The sequence below is a fragment of the Alosa pseudoharengus genome, unplaced genomic scaffold, assembly GCF_046254945.1.
Source record: "Alosa pseudoharengus isolate Yale_2024_CS ecotype anadromous, Long Island Sound unplaced genomic scaffold, YU_APseudo_1.1 YU_APseudo_1.1_scf_11, whole genome shotgun sequence".
NCBI classification, from domain to species: domain Eukaryota; kingdom Metazoa; phylum Chordata; class Actinopteri; order Clupeiformes; family Clupeidae; genus Alosa; species Alosa pseudoharengus.
Window position 1 is genome coordinate 26,554,906 of NW_027468576.1, and position 23,999 is coordinate 26,578,904.

The window sequence follows — 23,999 nt, forward strand, 5'->3', positions numbered from 1 at the left end:
ATGCAAGCGAAAAAAGCTTTATTCATCCATGTGACTAAAACTTGGTATAGAAGCAATTATTGTATTTTATAGTGACCCAAATTCATGCTGTGTTATTAACCTTAAACAAATGGAATTACATATGGCTTTAAGAGACATTGTAATAGCTGTACCATTGCATGAAGGCATAAATGTCACATCCTTGTGTGTGGATATTAATTAATTTAATGCGACAGGAAAGTGCACTGCACTTCCTCATTGGTAAGCACCCCATTGGCACCACCTCTACATCTCCACTGCCCACAGTCAATGTGTCGAGCCATCTGAGCTCCAACTCTTGATGTGGTTATTTTTACATGCAAAAGTGCCTTGTTCCCATCTCCTCTCCTTTAGCGAGCCACAGTGTGACATCCACTCTTCTAAACGATATGCTTGGAGAGTAAAAAAAATAGGGGCCAAAAATACCTTCAGCTGAACTTTTCCCTGTTGCTTTGTCACGGTCACAGCAGTCCACACTTAAAGTCTCAGCTCCTAGCTGGTTGTGACAGCGTGGGAGGTAAAGTCTGGCCATGTCTCCCCCTGTAGGCTGTGCTGCGCTCTATATTTAACTTGACCTCCGGGACGTGAGGTGTTTGGAGCAATCTGCAGTACCTTTATCTGCAATAATATTTGCCTCATGCTCGTATTATCTCAGCAAAGGTCAGTGTGTTTTATTTAGCTGCTCAGGACATGAAAGGATTATTGTTTCATGGTGCCCTGGTTCTGTATGTGTTGACTAGTGCAGTTTATACAACATGTCTGCAACTACATGGCCCAAAAAATACTGCAATCAATTGTCTGCTGTAGTGACCCCCTTTTTTCACACTGGCAACAATTATACATTACAACAACAACAATTATATAGAAATTATTATGAATATACAACCAACGTATAATCGATGGAAGAAAATGTTTCTATTGTGTCCCAATATTTTCTTAATTTCAGCCTGTGCTCACGTAGACATGAATGAGTGGATGTTGTGGATGCAGCTGTGTATGAACACCATCGCAACTCTGTCGTTCCACCCCTGCACTCAAGGTGAATGAATGTAAATTAAAAAACTTAATGATAAGTAAAATGCTCTGTTGGAGGGTGTTCAGGTATGAACATGGAGGGTCAATCTAGTCAAACTAATGCAAAATGTTGGCAACCGCAAAATGAACGACGCAACAACGACTACTCTTCACCAGTAGTTCCAACCACCAAACTTTCCACCCATATTTGCGATTGAGTGTTCAAACTACCGTTCTGAATGCATTTTTTAAAAATCCGATACTGCATAGCGCAGTCCACCTCATCGCGATCACAGAATTCATAGTTTACCCCCCTCTTATTTTACCAATACATCCCAGGATATAGCCTACAGACTGAAAGAGATACAGAGACAGTTTCTATCCACAAGCCATCAGAATGCTGAACCTGCCATACTCTTCCTCATACCTAATCTCATCAACCTCACACTTCATCAATGTCTCTCTCTTTTTGCCTCTCATACACACATAAACACACCCACACACAGGTACACACTCTCCCCCACACATCCCATTACCCCCCACCCCCGTTGCTAAATTTATTGTGCGTCCTCAGGATGTAGTCCCATGTCCATGTGACAAGTTTGGTGTTGATACGAGAAAGTGTTGTTAATTTGAGTTCCCCTAGAGGCCAAAGGTCGCTAAATTTATTGTGTCTCCTCAGGATGTGGTCCACAGTCCATGAACCAAGTTTGGTTTCAATATGTGAAAGCATTGCTGAGATATGAGCAAACCTTCTGTAACTCTAGCACCCCCCTAGTGGTCGAAGGTCACCACATTTTTTGTGTGTCCTCAGGATGTGGTCCCGAGTCCATGTATCAAGTTTGGTGTTGATACGAGAAAGTGTTGCTAATTATAATGCCCCTAGTTAGCCTAGAAATCTAGACGCGCCCCTAGCGGCAGCAAATTACATTTGCTGCCAGGGCTAGTCTAGCAACTCTCCGTTGGCTTGTGAGCTCCAGAAATCGAAACTTAATCAGGACATTGAAATCGTGTATAGAGTCGTTTGGTGGGCTTAACATAATGATTGATGGCAGAGTTGCAACGGTTTGGCTTGAATTCCCTGCTACTTGAAAACAAATATCCTATTGCATCCTATTGCGTGCAGAGGGAATTTGAAAGACAACTGATTATCCCGCCCCTCGGACTGAGCACTGCGAATGGTGAGTGCCCAGACCCTACATTTTAATGTGGGTCTGGCTCGCCAGGCTAGCCCCTAGTGGCCGAGGTCGCTAAATTTATTGTGTGTCCTCAGGATGTGGTCCAGAGTCCATTAACCAAGTTTGGTTTTGATACGTGAAAGCATTCATATGAGCTAATATTCTGTAATTCCATAGTAGTTGAAGGCCACCAAATGTGTTGTGTGTCCTCAGTATGGGTACCCAAGTCCATATACCAAGTTTGGTTTCTATAAGTGAAAGCGTTGCTGAGATATGAGCCTACTTCCTGTGATTATAGCGCCCCCATAATGGTCAAAATTTACCAAATTTCTTGAGCCTCCTCCTAATTTGGTCCTGAGCCCACGTACTAAGTTTGGTCTTGATATGTGAAAGCCTTGCTGATATTTAAGTCCACTTCCTGTTTGGCATCTTTGGCACCAATTTCGATTGGCTGTGACGGGCAAACGCTTTGGAATATCAATATGCAATGGAATAACTTGTGTGAGGCATGGTCTGAAGATGATCTACGCCAAGTTTCGTGAAAATCGGATAAACTTTGTGACCCGTGAAAACTTTTTATAGTTTTTGATGAAATCCAATATGGCCGCCGGATCAATTATGTTGACATCACAAATTGGGATGTGTCGGCCTTAGGACCTCCCACAGTATTAACAGACACCACTAGTAAGTTTTAATTCCAAACACATCAACCGTTAGCGCCCCCTATAGGTCTAAGGTAACCACATTTCCTGAGCCTCTTCCTAATTGGATCCTGTACCTACAGGTTAAGAACAAAATTATTCATACCCCTGGCAAAAATTGATTTAATGTTGATTTTCTCTTGACCAATATGTTTGCTCTGACTGAAAATGACACTGCCACATGCCCATAGGTTGTAAGACAATGTGGTAGAAACATGGAATCAAAAAAATAAGCGTTTTTATCTTTTGTAACATTTTTATGAAAAATGGCATGTACACGATTATTCATACCCTTTTAAAATAATCACTGGAAACATCTTTATTTGCAATCAAAGCTCTCAATATGGTTCTTATAATATGTACCAAGCCGCTCCATGTCTCCACAATGATGAGTGTTTGAGTCAAAACTGAGTGTTTGAGTTTTTCAGTTTTTCTCTGCCTACAAGACATGCCATAACCTGCAAACAGTCAACAGATCAATATGCTGACCAGGGGCGGAGCCAGACATTTGAAACATTGGGGGCTTAGCCCAGTGTCACACACAGGAAGGCTAGGGGAGTCCGGGGGCATTCAAAATTTTGAAAAATAACCCCTTAAATAATGACTTCTAGTGAATTCTGTGTAAACTAATGGACACATTGAGACTTTAAAAATGTGAGACTCAAGGTATATCTGACTGGCACTTTGGGTCTTTCAAAAGGGGTCTATAGGCATAGCCTATCTGATCAGCAGGCACTTAGTTAATTAAGCATTTTTTATGAGTTATGGTTTGTATATTATAGGCTAGTATACTATGCTGAGATAACCCTGATGGGATGCTACCTTGTCTCAATACATTTTTACTTTGAACTCTGGCAAAAGTAGCCTTATGGTCAGGTTTAGCACAGCCCTACACATTGTGAACCCACTTGTTATAATGGTCAATGGAACACATGAAGCTACGTTCAATTCAGGGCTTAAAGGAACCATATGTAAGATTGTGGCCAAAACTGGTTCTGCAATCACTTTCAAATTACTGTAGAGCGGTGTATCCCCTCCCCCTCCCCCCTGACTCGAGGTTGCCAACCCACATGCCAAAACACTACTGACTTCGTGATTAGTAGATAGATGGAGGGTGGCGCATAAGGTCAAAACACAACATTACATGACAAAACACAACATCAACATCAGTTGAGGGCTGCAACTTCACTTTTTAAATGACAATATCCTGGCCGGTCTACTATTGTCAGTGATATAAGTATTTGAAATGAACATGATTTCTTAATGTCTAGTGACATATCAGGGCCATTTTATGATTAATTGAAATACATTTCTTACATACGGTTCCTTTAAAGCTCATTTTTAAAAATGGGGGGAATTCTCCCCTTCAGTGCTTCACATAGGGGGACTAATTCAGTTGGGGAGGGGTGATATACATATACATTTTACAAACTGAAATCGCATTTTCCTTATAGGCCTTACAGCCGTCAATGAGAGAACACTTACACTTACATGATTTTGGTTTCGATTTTCTAATTGGAGCAGGGGCGTAGATTTGCGTGGAGACCGAAGGACGTGTCCCCACCAATGTCAAATTACGACTGAAATGTCCCCACCAATATTCAGGTTGAAATGGGGAAAAAAGCGCTCACATGCGCTACACAGAGTTAAATCATTTCTCACTTCAGTGCTGCGGATCATCTCGTACAGATCTTGTAATGTGCAGCCTATAAGGGTAAATCGCGCTGATTTGAAGTTACCTATAATAACTACCAGTGAGCCGCAGTCTCCTGCGCAGCATGCAGCGTTTCATCTTTACTTCACTACAAGCATGAAGTGCGTCCAAATTCACCCATTCTTCTCTGTTGAACTCCTCGAGAAGTAGGCTACTCATCACACATGTGTCACATGAAAGAGCATTTTCTCAGCTTTTAAACGGTGCTAGCTAGCTACTGTTTGCTGTAATAAACAGTTCGCGTAAAAAATAACTTCAAGAGATTTAATAATTATTCTCTGCGCCCATCTCCACATCCATTCGTCTCGGTGGAATATCGTAGGCCTACACTCTTCACGCAACACATGACAAACCATATATCAGAATAAACAGCAGACCTTACCGAACACAAAGGTGTAATGCATTGCCGTGTATAGTTAGCTGTTCCAGAGTAATCCGGTTTTTAAATAAATTATAGCAAAATTCAACATGGTCTTTCGGCTGCATTTCTTAAAACTGAGCTGTGCTTACATCGCCTAGATATCTGTACAGTTTAGAATCAGAGAATATACAGGCAGCTAATGTTTGTCAATGTAGCCTTAATGATTTCTTTTCACAAAATGCTAAGCATGCATGTATTTAAGTTTCTTAAAACTGAGCTGTGCTTAAATGGGCATGATTTCATAACAGACCAAATAGAAAATAAATGTTAAATATAGCCTACATATCTGTAGCCTACATATTAAAATCAGATTATGTAGGCTACACAGTGTAGTTAGATCAAGTTGGACAGTAGCACATTTTAATCATGGATAGATAGTAGTTGGACAGTAGCACATTTTAATCATTTTATATATTCGGGGGGGGGGGGGGGGTAGTGAGTAGTGTCCCCACCAAAGCTCAGACCAAACCTACGCCCTTGATTGGAGTAAATCTTTGTGACAACACTTCATTATACATTTGATAATGTTTGATTGTTGTTTTGGTACTATGAAGCATCTTTTACGTAATTAATGCGCACTCTAGAAAGTGAAAGTAGCCTAACCTAGGCCTATATGCGCTGTGTCTGAGCTGTCTGTGCACGTCCGCAATTGATTACGTTCCTCAAATAGAACACATCAATCTCATGGTATTGTTTGCCCTAAAATGCATGAAACATGCAAATTCAAAATCCCTAGCCTAATTGCCTAATGTCTTGACAATAGTTTTTCTTACCGCTTGCTGTTTAAACTGACTGCGCCGCCCTGAACTTTCCTGCCAGGTTTATGACGTAAACCGCTACATCTCGGCTGTGGCATTGCCTAAACTCATCGTGTGGGAAATCTGATTATCTGTCAATATTGGGCTTTGAAAATAAGGGATAGCCTATTTGCTATGTAATAGTAGCCTACATTTTGTAACATTTATAGAGAAACCAAGGGAAGTTAAATTAGAAATTAGTTGGAAATTGAAAACACATACAAAAAAAGATTCGGGGCTTTTGAAAAAAGATTCGGGGCTTGAGCCCCCGAAGCCACCCCCTCGCTCCGCCAATGATGCTGACCTGCCTGTTACATCTCATAGCCTAAATACTGTATCAGAGATGTACTCAAAAAGTCACAACTGAACTTGTCAAGCGGTACAAAGTGGAGACAAGTCTTCGTACTTGTCTCCACTTTGTACCGTTGCCTTCCGTTGCCTTCTCCAGTTGCCTTCGTACCAGGGATGTAAATAGACAAATAGACAAAGTCTATAAATATAAATATCTATTTATAAGTGTAAATAGACACTCCGTTGTCTATTTACACCCCTGGTACGAATAGCCTTGGCCACACAGCTGAGCTATTCACACCCTGTGACATAACAACAAAAAGACGTTGCTCACGTGCACAAAAAAACATGGCTGACATTTGTTTTTTCGTCAGCAGAAAGTGAAGAATTCTGAAAGGTTTCGGCACTAATATCTGTTCAGATTAAGTTTTCGGAGGGTCTATTTACACCCCTGGTACGAATAGCCTTGGCCACACAGCTGAGCTATTCACACCCTATGACATAACAACAAAAAGACGTTGCTCATGTGCACAAAAACATGGCTGACATTCGTTTTTTCGTCAGCAGAAAGTGAAGAATTCTGAAAGGTTTCGGCACTGATATCTGTTCAGATTAAGTTTTCAGAGGGTCTATTTACACCCCTGGTACGAATAGCCTTGGCCACACAGCTGAGCTATTCACACCCTGTGACATAACAACAAAAAGACGTTGCTCACGTGCACAAAAAACATGGTGGACATTCGTTTTTTCAACTGCAGAAAGTGAAGAATTCTGAAAGGTTTCGGCACTAATATCTGTTCAGATTAAGTTTTATATTGTAAAGTTGTGTTTTATTATGACCGCCGCCAGGGGCGTAGCACCAAATTCTGGGCCCTATGCACAAGTGGTGGCCATGGGCCCCCCCCCCCAACCAACCACCGGCTGTAAGCATGAAGCATGAGGTTCACAACTAACTACTAATCACACATTGAATTAATCTAACAACTCTTATATGTACTGTATAACAGAAAATAATCTTATTACCCAAGACTTCACTGAATTTCTGTTTTATTTGAAGAATGTTTAAAAGCTAGAACATGAAATGAATGAAAACACTTTTGGCTGAGAGAACAGCTTTCTATACAAATTGAACACTTTTGGCTGAGAGAACAGCTATCTATAGCTAACTGAGTGTGATGCGTTTCACAAGTTAGCTTTGCTACTAATTTGACAGCCTTTCCTCATGAACCTATATAACATTAAGCCTACTAAGTTAAGCTATTAGCTCATAATAATTTTCGAATTAGTAGGCTATTGAAATGTTCAATATAAATATGGCATCATGTTATTTCTAATTTTGTGTTAATGCTGTTTTAGCACTGATAATCGCGGATTCGAGGTGGTATTGAAGTGTTTTGTAACCTTCAGGAGTTCATTTCATTTGTAGACTATTGCTTTCACATTGGGCTCACCTTTCTCGGGAAAGAAGGCTGTTAACACTTGTTTTCCCTCATTTCTTTTTTTCTCCCTTTCTTGCCTCTCTTCTCTTTTCTGGGAACCGGATTTAGCTTTCTTAGACTTAGACAACTTCACACCGTGACCGTCTGCATTGCCGCTTCGGCAGAATGAACGTTACTTCAAAAATGCGCCTAGCAGGGGAAGGAGGACTGAACCATTTCGTGCAAGTGAGAGGGTGCCTGCCCTCAAACAATGTTGGCTTGGACACAATTTAATACATCAATCAACTGATGCATTTACCCAAAATATTTGCATCTATATTAGTTAATAACATTTATTAAGATCTTTAAATGAAGGAAATTATTTATTATTAAGGAAAATAAAATTCAACTCCTTAGGGGCCCTCCCCCCACTTGGGGCCCGGGTAATTTATTCCCACTTGTCCCCCCACTACGACGCCCTTGACCGCCGCTAGCGAAGCGGTCATATAGGGATTGTCAAAGTTTTTTTTTTTTTTTTTCGTCATCTACTTCCTGAATTTTTGGTCAACGATACCCGGGACACCGAACCACCGGGGCACATGAAATTTGGTGGGTATGTAGCCCCACTAGACTTTTACAGAAAAATTTCATCTGGTCCCCGGGGGCCACTCCCCCCCCCGCGCTGGGCCCCCCGAAACCCAAAAAATGCAGTTTTTCCTAAATAACTACCTGAACCGTGGCACCGAGGATGAAGAAATTTTTATGGTATGTTGGTCTCAAGGGCCCACATCAACCTAGCCCATAATCACTCATTTGTGATTTGCACCCCCCGGTAAAAAATGAAAATGCAATTTGCTTTAATCGCCCCTCTCTTCAGTTAAGATGTTCAGAACTGCACCAAATTTTATGTGTATGATTAACCTGACATTCTCTGGGGGTATGCCAAGTTTCGTAGAATTTCATCCATGGGGTTAAATTAAGTTATGTGTACATTTAGTGACTGTACACTCATTGTCCTGTAGATGGTGGTGCACACATATACACACGCACACACACACAGGCACCCACATCAGTATCGGCAATTACAACGGGCGATACATAATTACAAATTCAGCAGGATTAAAGGAAAACCAAATATTCATCATAATAATAATTTGGCTGCATTTCCAGTATTGGCGTCACATAGTCGTTTGTCCACCAGATGGCGCATCGTTGCAGTGAGACGTAATTTTGTTGGAAGTTAATCTAAAGTGGGTTGGAAAGACACTACGCTTCCTACAAGGACAAGACTGTAGTTTACCGCATAGAACGTCTAATAAGGGTAGGATGATTTCTGCATGACATGTAACTCCCATTTCTTCTTGAAGCCGAAATTAATCTGAGAATGTTTATCGGACATGCTTGGTTTTTACTGCAGGTAGGCTACGTTAATCTTAAGTTATATCAATAGCCTAGAGTAGGTAAAATAATGTTAGTTAGCATTGGTTGAGTGGTGGAGGCCAATTTGATTATTGATGTATTTGTAGAAAACCATGCGGTTATAGGCTACCAAGAAAATTGATAACAGCACTAATTGCATCTTTCGACTCATCTCATTTGCTTATGACCATAACCTAGGCTACTAACAGGAGCTAAGTGAGTTAGCCACAACACGTTCGCTACATGATGGTTTTCTAATGGAAAATATATAGGCTACCTAAAAGATAACCTGTCTATGATGCATCCTAAACACCTGGCTGGGACATTTAGCTCAAAGTCTCAAAAAGCATCTGAGTCAACGTTCATTCCCTAACACCCATATAGATATAGGCTATTTCAATCCTCTATTTTCAAAGGTGATTCAAGTAAGGAAGAGCATGGCTCAAAGTAAAGTAACTAGGACTGAAACTACAGAAATTCGTCAAAGTGAATAATTTGTGTCAACTCACCGCAATGTAGATTTATTAACGCACCCGTGATCTACATCTCCATTTAAACCAAATGTTTTAGAGCGCACGTTGAGAGATGTAGGCCTATCCAGGGCAGGGCTTTACCTACACATATTTGTTGCACGTGCTACAAAAATCATTCTTTGCGATGGATGATTTAGTACCAACGTTACACCGGTCCAATACAGTTTTGCCTATGAGACTGAGACGTTTTTTGTTTCTTCGAAGTGCGTGTTTAGGGTGTGAGCTTTGATTCCAGCCTGGTAGTAGTAGTCTATGCGATTAAAAAACACGTGTGTGTGAAGTATCCAAACAATGATAACACTTTCATTATGGCTGCTTTAGCCACAGACCTTGAGCTACTGGGTTGGGTTCCATTTAGAAGTGTCGCTTTCCGTGATTCACACAGCTGTGTGAAATGTATTAGCTACTACTGATATGCAAAACTATTAACTTTTCGCCAAGAGGTGTCAGCTTAAGTCCGCTTGATACTGTAAGCCATTGGTTCCCAAAGAAGATTTTATTTGGGTCACCAGCATAGCCTAATGACAATTTATGTTGCGTAATAGGCCTAGCATAGGGCCTACCTTATAGCCTATAGTTTGTTAACAGTCACGGTTTTGTCATAACTCCCTCTATGCATTTTTGCATTTAGAATAGCTCTGAAACCGGGGGCGAACACGTCGCGGGGGGCGGGGGTAGGGGTGGTGGTTGCGTGGATGTCTCAATCGCAAAATTAAACAATATTTCTTTCAGGCGCCTACCATGGACTAGGCTGGGTGAACTCAGCCTGATATGCCGGCGATTCCTTTTCGATTTCTTAAAAGATTGAGCTTGGTCTGGCGAAAGCCTGACTAACCATGGACCTCATACCGTAAAACTTCAAATAATCGCCGATTCTCTAAGAGAGGCCTGTCTCTTTTAAACGCCTGGCGTGGCTACAGGTTTGGGTTAGTTTCGGGTTGTATTTAATGTTCTAAAACACGTCAGATCGTCTGTTTAAAGATTCGCAATGACACGAAACCGTTACAGAAAGGAGGTTACAGCAGTGTGAATTAGATGTTGCACGTCGTTACAAGCCGTCGTAAAGCATTCACATGTCTGGTCACAGTTGCAAGGTTTTAGAATGTTGCATCAAGTTGCTGCTCATCTCGTTGCGAATCTTGGGTGTGATTTGGGCAGTATGTCCATGTCCAAGTATGGCGCAGACTGCGCACGTTATGATTACATGGCATTAAAAGACTGCGGGAAAAGCTAGAGTTCCAAATTGTATAACTTTTTTTCCCAATATGAACTATGCCAATATGTCCGACTTCGTCATCGTTCAATTCATCCCTTGTGTTTAAAATTTGCGGATAGGCCGATGGTAAGCTTGTTTTTATGCTGGCAACAAAACCAGAACGGTTCGCGAACGTTATTCTTTATTCTAAATGCCAGAAAAGGAATTTACCTTAGACTAGGCTATATCAGAGCCCGTCTACGGACATTCTCTGGCTATATAACCTACTGAAATAGGTTAATGATGTAAAGTCAAGTGCGCTTCTATGGGACTGGTGTGTGAGCGCACAGTTTTTATTGATGAGTCGGAGTGGCAAGTGCTGCGCATAGTTGCAGTGGAATGTGGCTGCCCAGGGCATTATAAAACTTCTCACTCTTAGACCTACTCATGCACGGCGATGAAATGGCGTATTTAGCTGTCTAAATTCGAATCATATGCTGGGGGAGAAATCGTCGGACATCCATGATCATTTTGTTATTCAGCACCCCTGGTCAAAAATATGTTCCCGTGCGCCTGAAAGTAGGCTATGATTTGAATGTAGACTGTTGTCAAATTTGGCAAATAGAAAACGGGAGAAACAGTATGGTTCATGCTCTCTCATGCTGTTTCATTCGTGGCGAAAAGGAGGGAGAATGAAACATTAAGCACGTTCCACTTTTGCATAAATAATTCCTGTACGGTTTTGGTCAGGGCTGATAATGCAACTGCATTTGACAAAGGACCAATATAGGCTATTTGCTAGTGACAAAATATGAGCTTTCAGTGTGATACGATCTCTTTGTAGATTACGTTTAATTAAAACGTGTTTCATCTGTTCTGGCTATCCCCGCTATTTGGATCTTACTGTATCTCACTCAATGAACAACATCTCAACACTAAATGAATGATGATCCGTAATTGTCATCAGATAGCCTAGTCATATAGGTAGACATTCAGTGTGTTTGAAATAATTGATTCGATAATATTTTCCATCTTTGCAGAGGAAAAGTTTTGTGTAAAGGGAATTAAAGGCCTGTCTCATATAGACGCCTGTCTCTAATACTAGCCGGTGCAGTTTGGCGATTTGGGAAAATAAAAGCCCGGGCTATTATTTGGAGTTTTACGGTAATTGCAAAATGCAAGGGAACAGGAATCAGCATATTATTTGCACAAACAATAACGGACAGTAGCTCTTCAACTTGGCCCGTTAAAATGTGTATGAACAGTAGGGTGACCACCCGTCCCGCGTAGTGCGTGCGCGCACAGCATTTGAAGCCCAATTCATGCGTCCCGCAAATTGAGACTGTGTCACGCATAGGCCTAATCAAAGCTTGCTCAAAAAAAGTTGGTCGCTCTATATCCTGCAGGCGGTTGCACTAGTTGAACGTAAGTTACATCTTAGATTAGTTCTAACGTAAACTGGCACTACGTTGAAGTTTACGAGCTACTAAAATATATCGGGTAACACCAGAGAATCCGTAGACGGGCTCTGGTAACAGTTATGACTTAAATTACACACTAACACCCCCTCTCCCTCTGTAAGGTCCGTCGTAGGTCATTTGTTAACATGGCTTTCTCATTTAAATGGTGGGAATGTTACATTTAACAAAGTATAAGTTGACCGATTACACACATTTAATTTAGCTACTTGAGCAGTGTTTGAATGATGTTTGTAGCCTATTCACTGGGAATCATATGGACCTAGCAGTAGCCTACAAATAGGCTACCAAATATCTACCTATCATTACCACACAAAGCATACATTTCATTGCTGTGGATTGATCTGTTATCAGAAATTTCATTAGCCATATTTGAAAGAGTGTTTACGTTACCGTTACCTTCACTAACGTTAACGTTATCCACTGCGGTAGCCTACGTTAGGCCAAGTGGTGGCTGAAATATTCACAAATACAGTGTTATTTTATTCCATACAACAAAGTAATTGCGGAGGAAGTCAAACCTAAATGTGGCTTTATCATACAACATTACAGTGAACGTTAACGTTACCCAGAACACTGAACAGTTTTTCCCCCTTGCACAGCTGCCTTTACTAACATGCAAGTTCACCATCGTTCCTCCCCTTTCTCGTTCCGTGAACCTCTGGAGTCGTGAGTTAAGACTTTTTTTTTAACTGTTCCTGTGGTGTTTAGCAACTACAATTCCTGTTAATCCTACAATTTTACATTATAATTTATTTAAAGTGAATAAATTGTAATGGAAAAATAAATAAGTAAATCGTAAGTGGAAGTGCATCTGTCAATTCATTGAAAGTTCAAAGTATTATGAATCTTTTTAAAAAAGGTTGGCCTATTCATGAGCATACATCAGCAATTACACATGTTTAGGGGAATAGGGCATTATTAATATACCATGTAAGGTGGTATGTGCTAGAAATGGGTAAACCACTATCAGTGAGTCTGCCCGTGAGGTGGGGGTACGGCCGCGCCAGGCAGTATCCCACATTGTCCCTCAGAAACATACCCCTTGTCCCCCCTTGGGCTTATTAGCAGGTGGTCACCCTAATGAACAGTCTAGCAACGCATTTCATGAAGGCCCTTTTGGACATGTCAGTTATTTGCACCACTGGGTAAAACGGCATTTTGTTTTAGACTACTGGTATTTCATTTGTGCATTGACAATAAAGCTGAATATCATATGAACTAGATGACTAAACTTATGCATATGTAGAAGAAGAAAGATTCACAAAAATCCATGACATGACCTCTCTTCTTGATAGCTGTTGAAAACTGCATGGAACTGACAGGGATTGTTTTGTTTAATAATAAATAAATAAATACATTATACCTTCTGCTTTTCCCAAATACAATGTAGCCTACAGGTGTACCTTTCATCAGTCCAGTTGCAATGGATGGACTGTGATGAACTGCCCTACTTGTGATTGTTTAGATATTTTAAAGGTTTTATAACAATGCTACAAATTTTTTGGCTACAAATCTATTCACCTTTGCAGCGCAAGTAGGCTACTTTGTGTGCGGCCCGCAAACACACATTCCAAACAAGCATAGACAAAAGTTTCAAGAGTGGGGGATGGAGTAGAAGATGGAGACAAATTCATTAATATGATTTATTTTCGCGGAATGGATGTACAGGACTGAGCGGCGGTCATATTTTGTACCGCTATGCGGTACATCTAGTTTTCATAATATTGGTTCAGTGAACACATACCACCGTCAGTTTGTTCGTTAACAAAAATTTTGTGAATATGATGTTCAATCGTATAAACTACTATTACCCGCAAACACCACCTACTTGTGGAAGAAGATAGTGCAGTGGTCACAGACATGGGTTAGCATGTGGGAGACCAGGGTTCAATTCCTGTGTGATGCATTTTGGCAGAGTGAGTGTGCATGTGTACCAACGTATCTGGAGAGAAGGCGCACAATTGAACAAGAAATCGTTTTTCAAACGGAAGTTTGGATTGCAACAATTAGCTAGTTCCTGCACCAGGGTGTAAATAGCATACAGTACTATATACACCAAGGTACGAATAGCATAACTATACATTGATGCAAACAGCATACCTTATTCAGAGTGTCTATTACACAGCTGAGCTATTCACACCCTGTTACGTAACAACAAAAAACATGTTGCTTGTTTTTTTATTATTACATTGTGTGATCAATATGCCAGAATAAATCACAGGGGTGCAAATAGCATACACTGATATTTGTACCAGACGGGGTATTACTAGAACACATTGCTGTGTGCACCGGGGTACGAATAGCATACATTGATATTTGTACCAGACGGGGTACTAATAGGACACATTGCTGTGTGCACCGGGGTACGAATAGAATTCACTTTTTATTGCACCACGAATAGCATACACTGCTAATTGTACCAGGGGTGCAAATAGCCTTACCCTAAAGTTCTCAAGAAACTTGAGGCTGGTATGAGGGAGTGTATTGTGTGTGTGAGCAACCTACAAGTTACTCATCTTCCTGAATGTCAATATTATGATCACAAAAAGTTATTAATTTATTAATAAAGTATTAAATTATTAATTAAATAAACATTTCAACGTGTTGCTTTAGGCAATATGGGGCAACTTGTTGCAGGGCAAGCACATAACCAGTTCCATGTGTTCAAATTGGATGAAAGTTCTCCGAAACTTGAGGTTGGTGTGAGGGAGTATATATTGTGTGAGCACCCGTACGACATGGACGAATGAGTTGCTAGCGCAAACTCTGGGGTTTGTAGTCATTTTGGGAAGAACATGGATGCCACCAGGGCAGCAGCTGTCTCGCTAGTGCTGGACATTTTTCTAGAACACGAGAACACGTCCCTCATTTTCCCTTGTTGGGTATGGTCAATGTGTATTAATAATAAAAACTTTTTTTAGTGACTGGACCTGATTATACAACCCCAAATCAGAAAAAGTTGGGACGTTGTGTAAAATGCAAATAAAAACAGAATGTAATGATCTGTAAATCTTGTAAATTCATATTTAGCTGCAAAAAGGACACAGACAACATATTAAATGTTGAAAATTATTTAAATTTGACTATTTCATGGAAAATATATGTTAATTTTGAATTTGATACCAGCAACACGTTTCAACAAAAGGCTGGAAAAGTTGTGTAATGACAAAGAAAACAAAAGGAGGAATGTTTCACAGCTAATTAGGGTAACTGGCAACATGATTGGGTATGAAAAAGAATGTTCCAGAGAGGCAGAGTCTCTTAGAAGTAAATATGTAGGGGTATTCATCACTTTGTGTAAACCTGTGTGAAACAATGTAATTTAATGCTTCTTAACATGAATTTGTGAATTATTTGGGGAATTCATCATCTACAGTACATAATATCATGAAAATATTCAGAGAATCCAAAATAATTTAATGGGCTCATGAAAACTTCTGATAGCTATTGTCTACGAGCACAGTTTGACACTCAATTCAGAAATGCTAGTGTGAACTTTACCATACAATAGCCACAATTGTATTTAGACATGATGCAGAAATACCACCGTCTTATCTGGGCCTAAACTTGTTTAAAATGGACTGAGGTAGTGAGAAAAGGTCCTGTGGTTAGACCTATCAAAATGTGCAATTCTTTTTGGAAATCATGAACTCATCTGGGCTAAAGAAGAGAGGGCATATCCAAGTATCCAACCTATTAAATTAGTTTTAGTGCCCAGTTCGAAACCCAACATCTATGACGGTGTGGAGATGCATTAGTGCCTACAGCATGGGCATCTTGCACATCTGGCAAGGCACAATCAATTCTGAATGGTGTATGCAGGTTTTGAGCAACATACTGTATACTGCCATCAAGGCAATGTCTTTTCCAGGGAAGACCTTGAATATTTCAGGAAAACAATACCAAAATGAATTTTGCACATATTTAAACATTTGATATGTTGTCTATGTCCGTTTTGCTACTAAATATGGGTTTATGAGACTTTTTATTTGACATCCCAACTTTTTTCTGATTTGAGGTTGTACAAATGATGTTTGTCCCTCAGATCCTGCAGACTGGGCCTTTTGTGTGCCAGAATTTAGACTATCAATCAGGAGTGACCAATCATATGCAGTTAGATTACCTAAGCTCTGGAACAGTCTCCATCAGTGTCAGCTTTTAAATATAGCGTTAAGTGTTTTTTTTAATTTTTTTTTTACAAAATCGCCTTCCTGGTTCCATTTATATCCCTGCTTATTTTATTTTATATTTATTATTACTATTATTATCTTGTGGATATTATTATCTTGTCAACTAGACTGGTCAATGTTTGTGCTGTAATGTTTTACAGAGGGATGTAATTTCGATCACATTGCATTTTCAAGACACACAGATGGAATGAATAGCTACAGCTGAGTCCTACATGGCAGAGTTTCCAGAATCACACAAGCCAGATAGCACTATTGCTATGGCAACATGAAATATTGAGGTACTGGGGTAGTGAAAAGCAGTGTTTTCAGTGTGAAGCTACAAAGATGCAGTTCAGTTCTGCAATTTACCTCAATGCATTTAACACAACTACTCTGAAATGGAAAAAGTCTACAGAGATTTGATTTTAGAGTGGAGTACCATGTTGGGGTAGGCTGTGTTGATAGCTATTAACTGAAAGTGGAGGTTGAGGGCTTCAACCTGGCTGGTACTGATAAAAAAAGCAGTGGTAGGTAGGTGGCATGTGTGGGGGCTTCAAAGTCACCTCACATCTCTCCCCACTTCCTCATGATGACATTTAAGTGCCCCAGAATCCCTATGGGTGATTACTGGGGGAGTTTACAGGAAGTGAGACCTTGCAACAACAAAAGCATGCACACTCACTCATTCACACACGCACACACACACACACGCACACACATACGTTCACACGCACACACACACACAATGCAGTGTGTAGTGCTGTGTACTTTATACACACGAGTACAGATGCACACATGTAAATGATGCACATGCACAGATGGTCACTTACACATGCGCATCCACATGTTTACATGCATGTAAACAAAGAGCCTGGGCACAAAGTGTTCATGCATATTGCATGCACAACAGACATACAGTACACATCAGATTAAAGATTAAGATAGAGGGAGCATATGATGCATGTGATCGAAAAAACTCAAGATAATATTACCTAAGTATAATCTCATATCGTATCTCAAAGCCATAAGCTATGCTGCTGTTTTTGCACTCAACACATTATGAGAAATCAATCTGAATGATGAAAGGTTTAAAGTACGAGATCTCACTGCATAACCCTTTTACTGCCCATAGCATTACATCCTAGGGCTACATCACAAGCATTTCATACATGAGAGAGGAGAGATCTTACAAGGCAGATGGCGAGAGTGGCTCTGAATTATAAACAACACTGGTGCAACTGAGAGTAAGCAACTGAGTGAGTGAGTGAACGAGCAAGCAAGCAGCACGAGAGCTTGCATGTTGAGAGCTTATGCAACAAAATCAGAGTGAATATGAATATGGAGACTTTACCTTCAGTGCGTACAGCCCGGGGAACAGGTGCAAGGTGGGTCTCTGCAGATGTCGGCTGGGAGCAGGAGGCAGAAGCCGCTCGCTCGGCTGTTCCACCCAGCAGCAGTTTAGAGGGCTTTTTTTTTCTCTCTTGCGCGGAGCTATCTGTTGTTGCCCGTGAGTGGGAATCAGTACACACGCTGCTCGCATCGGTGTGATAGTGTGAGGGAGCGTGGGATAGGGAGAGAGCGAGAGAGAGGGAGAAGGGGGGCGAACAGCAGGGAAGCAGAGATGCTTAACCAACACGCGATTTCTCGCGACGCGTCCCCAAGAGCAGTACCATGGCAGCAGCCAATATGGAAATGTCAGGGGAGCTTGCATTGTGTTAATATCACATGCAAAGGGGATGACAATAGGGATGCTTTGCAGGTGTGCCTGGGGTCTGTTCAGCACAGCGCAGGGAGAGGTGGCTTGGCGAAGGAGGAAAAAAAGAGTGTGAATGAATCATCAAAGCCCCTCTTTTATCCCGCTCTCCTCCAGCTTGCAGCCGGGATGGCCCTTATCACAGGGACACGAATGAGGACATGCTGTCCTCAATTAGGTCCTGGCGTCAGTGCGGTAAGAGCAGCAGTGGCTGGGGGAGCAAGCCCACCAATGCACGGCTTAACTCGGTGTCGCCGAGCTCTGATCCCCCCCCCCCCTACCCCAGAACACGCGCTCTAATTCTGCGGTTAAAACTCACACACGCTTACACGTGATACCGGCCGTCCTCTCTTCGGTCAAGCCATATGGAGTGGACGTGGCAGAATTAATCTGATCTTTTCTTTTTTTCCCAGGGAGATTTGCTCCTTTCCTTATGTTGACTTTTGATATCCTCTGTGTAAAACCATGTCTCCTCTTTCACACCAAAGCCCCCCCCCCCCCACACACACACACACACACGCAAGGACTCCAAATGTGCAAGGTGCATCTGAAAAGCTCAGTGTGACAATATCAAAGATTATAGGGTCTGGTTCTAAGAATGTTATTGATGTTGAAATTCATTGTCCAAGTAGTTGTACTGGCATCGGAGAAATGACTTGATGGTCTCTTGCGATTCCACGTGCTTAGATTGAGTCTGCTGGCTCTCCACATGTCTTGGCTCACATTATAAGTCACATTGTAAGGTCAACCAGTGGAATACATAATGCCTCAGCCTACCTACTGATACCAAACTGACATGTCTATATCGTTGAGGTTAGTCATAAAGCAACGCTCAAGGATAGTGATTCATTGTTCAATACATTTATATGAATTATGACTGGAATGTTTTAATCTTTTATTCAAATGCAGACTGTCGTCACCAAGCACAAAAGTTTACAGTGTAACATTTTAAAAATGAATTGGCTGTTGTCAAGATTTTTAGAAGTGTGTGTAAGGCATGTTGTAATACGTTCAAAATAGGGCTGTCAATCGATTAAAAATATTAATCTAATTAATTACATACTCTGTGATTAATTATTCTAAATTAATCGCATATATATTTTTTGCTGTGAAAGTATTTTTAATTTTTAAATTTAAATAAATCATTGAATAATCAGCATTAGTGACATTAAAGTTCAAAAACTCTTGTATTATTATTTTAATAATGGCCATAATAATCTATGATATGACCTAATATGCTGAGGAAATAAATTCAAAAGTGCTTCGGGAAGAAGTTGTTTTTCACATACAAGGTATATCAGGCCACAAATATAACCTAGGGCAGGGGTTCCCAAACTTTTCCACAACAAGGCCCCCCAAATACCACTAGGTTCTGGCCAAGGACCCCCTTGATGTGTTATTACCCATCGACAATACTACGGCAAATGTAAAAATACATTACGCTAAGCCTAATAATTATTTAAGCCACAAGCACTTCGCGATGGGGCATACAGTGTGTAAAAATTGCATTTGGGGCTTTCTGCTATGAGAGCTATCACTCTACTATTATTCACAGTCATCATCATGGAAAATATAATGTTCAGATATGCGACAAATTATTATAATGGCATTGTATAACAACCCTCATAGTAATATGTACTGTATATTTTACATTTTTCAAATGTATTTATTTGTTGCTTTTATTTTTCCTTCCAACTTGCTGAGGCCCCCCTGGCACCCCCTCGCGGCCCCCCAGGGGGCCCCGGCCCCCACTTTGAAAACCACTGACCTTGCATTGATGTGCGACTTTAAAGTTGATGAACTCCGGTGATATGCAAATTCCTTGCTGCAGACATTGCAGAGGACTTTATTTTAATCAACACTTTATTTTGTTTGTTGTTTAAAAGTAAATGTTCCAATCAATGATCTAGTCAGCACATTTTCTTCTCTCTCCTTAATTTTACAGTCTAATGGTTACTGACTACAACGGCTCGGGGTCAAAGGTCATACGGAATCGATTAATCTGCGTTATTTTTTTTAATCAGTTATTTTTTCTCCAATTAATTAATCGAAATGAATCAGTTATTTTGACAGCCCTAGTTCAAAATATATTGTGCGGAATTAGATCCTTTCCCTATATCTGATTGGTTAAAACACATACTAGGCCATGTTTGTCTGATAAAGACACACCAGCAATGGTTCAGTTTTCAAATATATTGTTGTTTGTGTTATGTATATAAGGACAATTCCGGCGCAAAATGAACCTAGGGGTTAATAACAATATTAACAAGTAATAATTAAATAATAACAAGTGTACCGAGTTCGACCGTTCGCTGGGATTTGTTTTCATGCTAGTTGAATGTGACCAGTTTTATTGCAAACCGCTAATTAGCCCCCACCTTCATTCTGCTAACGGGCACTTCTTGTCATTTTGCTTGGACCCCGACAATCACCGCTTGCAGTTATTATTTATTTATATAACTTGCATTGTTATTTTTGTTTTGTTTGTATGTAATGCATAGTTATTGAAATTAAATACTTTTTTGTGTTGGAAATATTTTTTCAGAAAAAAAGAAACATTAATTCTGTCAGCAGCATAGCCAACCCCAGTGTCAAATTAATTAGGGTAATGCTATTTGCACCCCTGGTACAATTAGCAGTGTATGCTATTCGTACCATGGTGCAATTAGAAGTAAATTCTATTACCCGGTGCACACAGCAATGTGTTCTATTACAGTAATACCCCGTCTGGTACAAATATCAATGTATGCTATTCATACCCCGGTGCACACAGCAATGTGTTCTATTAATACCCCGTCTGGTACAAATATCAGTGTATGCTATTTGCACCCCTGTGCATTTACTCTGGCATATTGATCACACAATGTAATAATAAAAAAATTTAAAAAAAACGAGCAACATGTTTTTGTTGTTACATCACAGGGTGTGAATAGCTCAGCTGTATAATAGACACTCTGAATAAAGTATGCTGTTTGCATCAATGTATAGTTAGAAGTGGATGCTATTCGTACCCTGGTGTTTATAGTATTGTATGCTTTTTACACCCTGGTGCTTGAACTAGCACATCATGCAGGAATCAAACTCTAGTCTCCCACATACTAAACCATGTCTGTGACCACTGCACTATCTAGTTCCACCACTTGAGGGTTGTTTGCAGGTAAACTTATAGTTTATAGGCCTGAGCGACATATTCACAACATTTCTGTTAACTAACAAACTGACAGTTGTATGTGTTCACTGAACGAAGATTATGAAAATAAAACACAACTTTCCAATCTAAAACTTAATTTGAACAGATATTAGTGCCGAAACCATTCAGAATTCTTCACTCTCTGCTGACGGAAAAACAAATGTCCGCCATGTTTTTTGTGCACGTGAGCAACGTCTTTTTGTTGTTATGTCACAGGGTGTGAATAGCTCAGCTGTGTGGCCAAGGCTATTCGTACAGTACCAGGGGTTAAATAGACACTCCGAATTAATTAATAGCAAAAACAGTCAAAATTTCCTTTAGTGCATGAATCTCACAGTTTTACAAAAAACTGCTAAAAATGGCTCAACCAGCCCCACTCTCCACTGTGTAATGTCAATTTCAAACATGACAAGCTGTGCTGCCTTTCGTGACAATACCTAGAATTTCAGAGGCTCACCCAAGACTGTTACACACGCACTAAAGCTCTACAAAAAAGGAAGTCATATTAAGGCCTCTTGTCAGTACATGATTGTTGGCTTGTAGGTCATACGTTAATCTTTTTGGAATTAAAATGAAAAAAAATGTGTGTGTGTGTGTGTGTGTGTGTGCGCGCGTGCATGTGTGCGTAACAACTTTAAGTGCATTGTAAAATTGTACATGGAAAAATAAGCTTTGGAGCTTTGGAGAGGCACAGACAGTGTAGGCATATTTGAGCTTTGGTAAGCAGATCTGCACTTAGACAGATGAAACTCTCCGGTTCCATCAGATAAGACAACCACACAAGCTCTTCCATTTAATCAACACTAAAGGTAGACTTTGCTTTCAAATTACTGTGATAGACACAGCAACAGCATTCATAGTTTTTTGGAACATAAAAAAGAAAATCAAATTACAACAATAATTGCCTCACAGTTAAATTGCTCTTGCTCCTCTGAGGTGTGCTCCATTTGCCCATGTTCGTTAAAACATTAGCCGATTAGTCTGTGGTACATACATGATCAAGACTCAGTCTGGTATCCAGGATCTCTGAGGCCCCTGGAGTGTTGTGGCACTGTGAGTTGGCAACAGTCTAGACATCCACAAATCAGAGATTCACTCCTGCTATCTATTTGGCACAGTGACTTTGGCAGAATACTACTGTGATAAGATAACCAATATGCATCTAGAAATAATTCCGGAAATAAATGCAGAAACCTGCACTTTTAGTAGGTAGATGTGAGTCATGGAATATCTCAAAATAAATAAAGAAGGCAAGTGCAGTCTATTTATAACCAAACATCTGAATAAATGAACTGACTTTTCTGACTCACACATGCTCACTTTTGAGGGTGTTTGATTCTGGGCTGCATTGGTCCTGTGTTCACAGCAGCACTTCAGAATAACAGTCAGAAACTTAAAAGATGACATAGAATGTAAAACAGCTAAAATGTGCCATTTTATTGCCCCAACTAATTAAAAGCAGGGGTGTCAAACATAAGGCCCGGGGGCCAGATCAGACCCGCCAGCAGGTTTCATACGGCCCCCCAGATGATTTGGGTAGGAAGGGAAAATTGCAAAAAAAAGATGCACATCCAGTTGTCTTCAACAATGTGTAATAAGCAATATCTCTATGATAGATTGATTAAACCTAACACTACAAACCATCCACAGGAAGGAAAAAGCGAAAAAACTAACATGGAAGTAGCCTAGGGCATTTCAAGAGAGAAAGAGCAGTATATGACAGCAGTACATTATTTGTACTTGTTTGCTCATAAGTGATATCATCTAACAACACTCTGATACCCATGCAGAAAAATTATAATGACCATGACAATGACGGCCCCTCACGAGGTCTCATTCCAACAAATCTGGCCCACTACCTAATATGAGTTTGACAGCCCTGAATTAAATGGTTGTAATTGGCCTTGTAAAATAGAATCAGAGCATCAGAACATTTTTAACAGATCAAAGTTGTATACCTTATATGTTAACATCTACAAACAATGTAAAATACTCTGTTCATCCGTTCTATGTCATAGAATGCAAAGGTTTTGGTTCAAATGTAATGCAGTTATATGCTGTCAGAAGAGTTCCTGAGGCTGCCTTCATAAGCGTTGTTGCAATAGCACCCTCTAATTTCAACTTTACAGAGCTGTCTTATTTTTCTGTAAAGCTTTGTAAAGGCTTACCAAATAGCTCAATGCCATTCACTTTTGCTGCATGCTATTGAGCAGAGCCTCAGGAATGCATGCACACAGAGACTCCATCAATATATCCTCCCATATGAGTAATGTGCTGAAGCAGGGAGTCTCCTGTCCTTGCTCCCACATGATGTGTCCTCAATAGGTACACTGCAAAAACTGTTTATCTAATAAAATCTAACCAAGATTATTAATCTTATATCAAGAAAAAAAACTAATTTTGTATTGTGTTCAGTATAGAGACTTACCTAGTGCTTTTTTGTGAAATCATTTGACCTAATTTAAGAAAAGTTTGACTTATTTTAAGACATCTCATCCTGTAAAAGCATTTTTTTCTGCCAGTGCGTTGAGCAAATTTGTTCTAAAAACAAGCAAATTTGTCTGCCAGTGTGTAAATAAGTAAATTTGTCTTGATAAGACACCTTAAAATAAGTCGAAGTCTTCTTAAATTAAGTCAAAATGATCTTTCGAGAGAGCACTGAGGGCCAGATGTACTAACGCTTTTGCGCTTCAGGCGTATTTGTTTT

General features: G+C 40.2%; 1 protein-coding gene across 1 annotated transcript in view; it reads right to left on the minus strand.

Moving 5' to 3' along the window:
* rgs8 (regulator of G protein signaling 8) overlaps positions 1 to 17,841 on the minus strand; it is a 33,858-nt gene extending 16,017 nt beyond the window's left edge. Inside the window, exon 1 of the mRNA XM_076278632.1 lies at positions 17,701 to 17,841. The gene's annotated coding sequence lies outside the window, so the exon portion shown is untranslated. The remainder of the gene's footprint in view (positions 1 to 17,700) is intronic.
* Between the last annotated feature and the right edge of the window lie 6,158 nt (positions 17,842 to 23,999).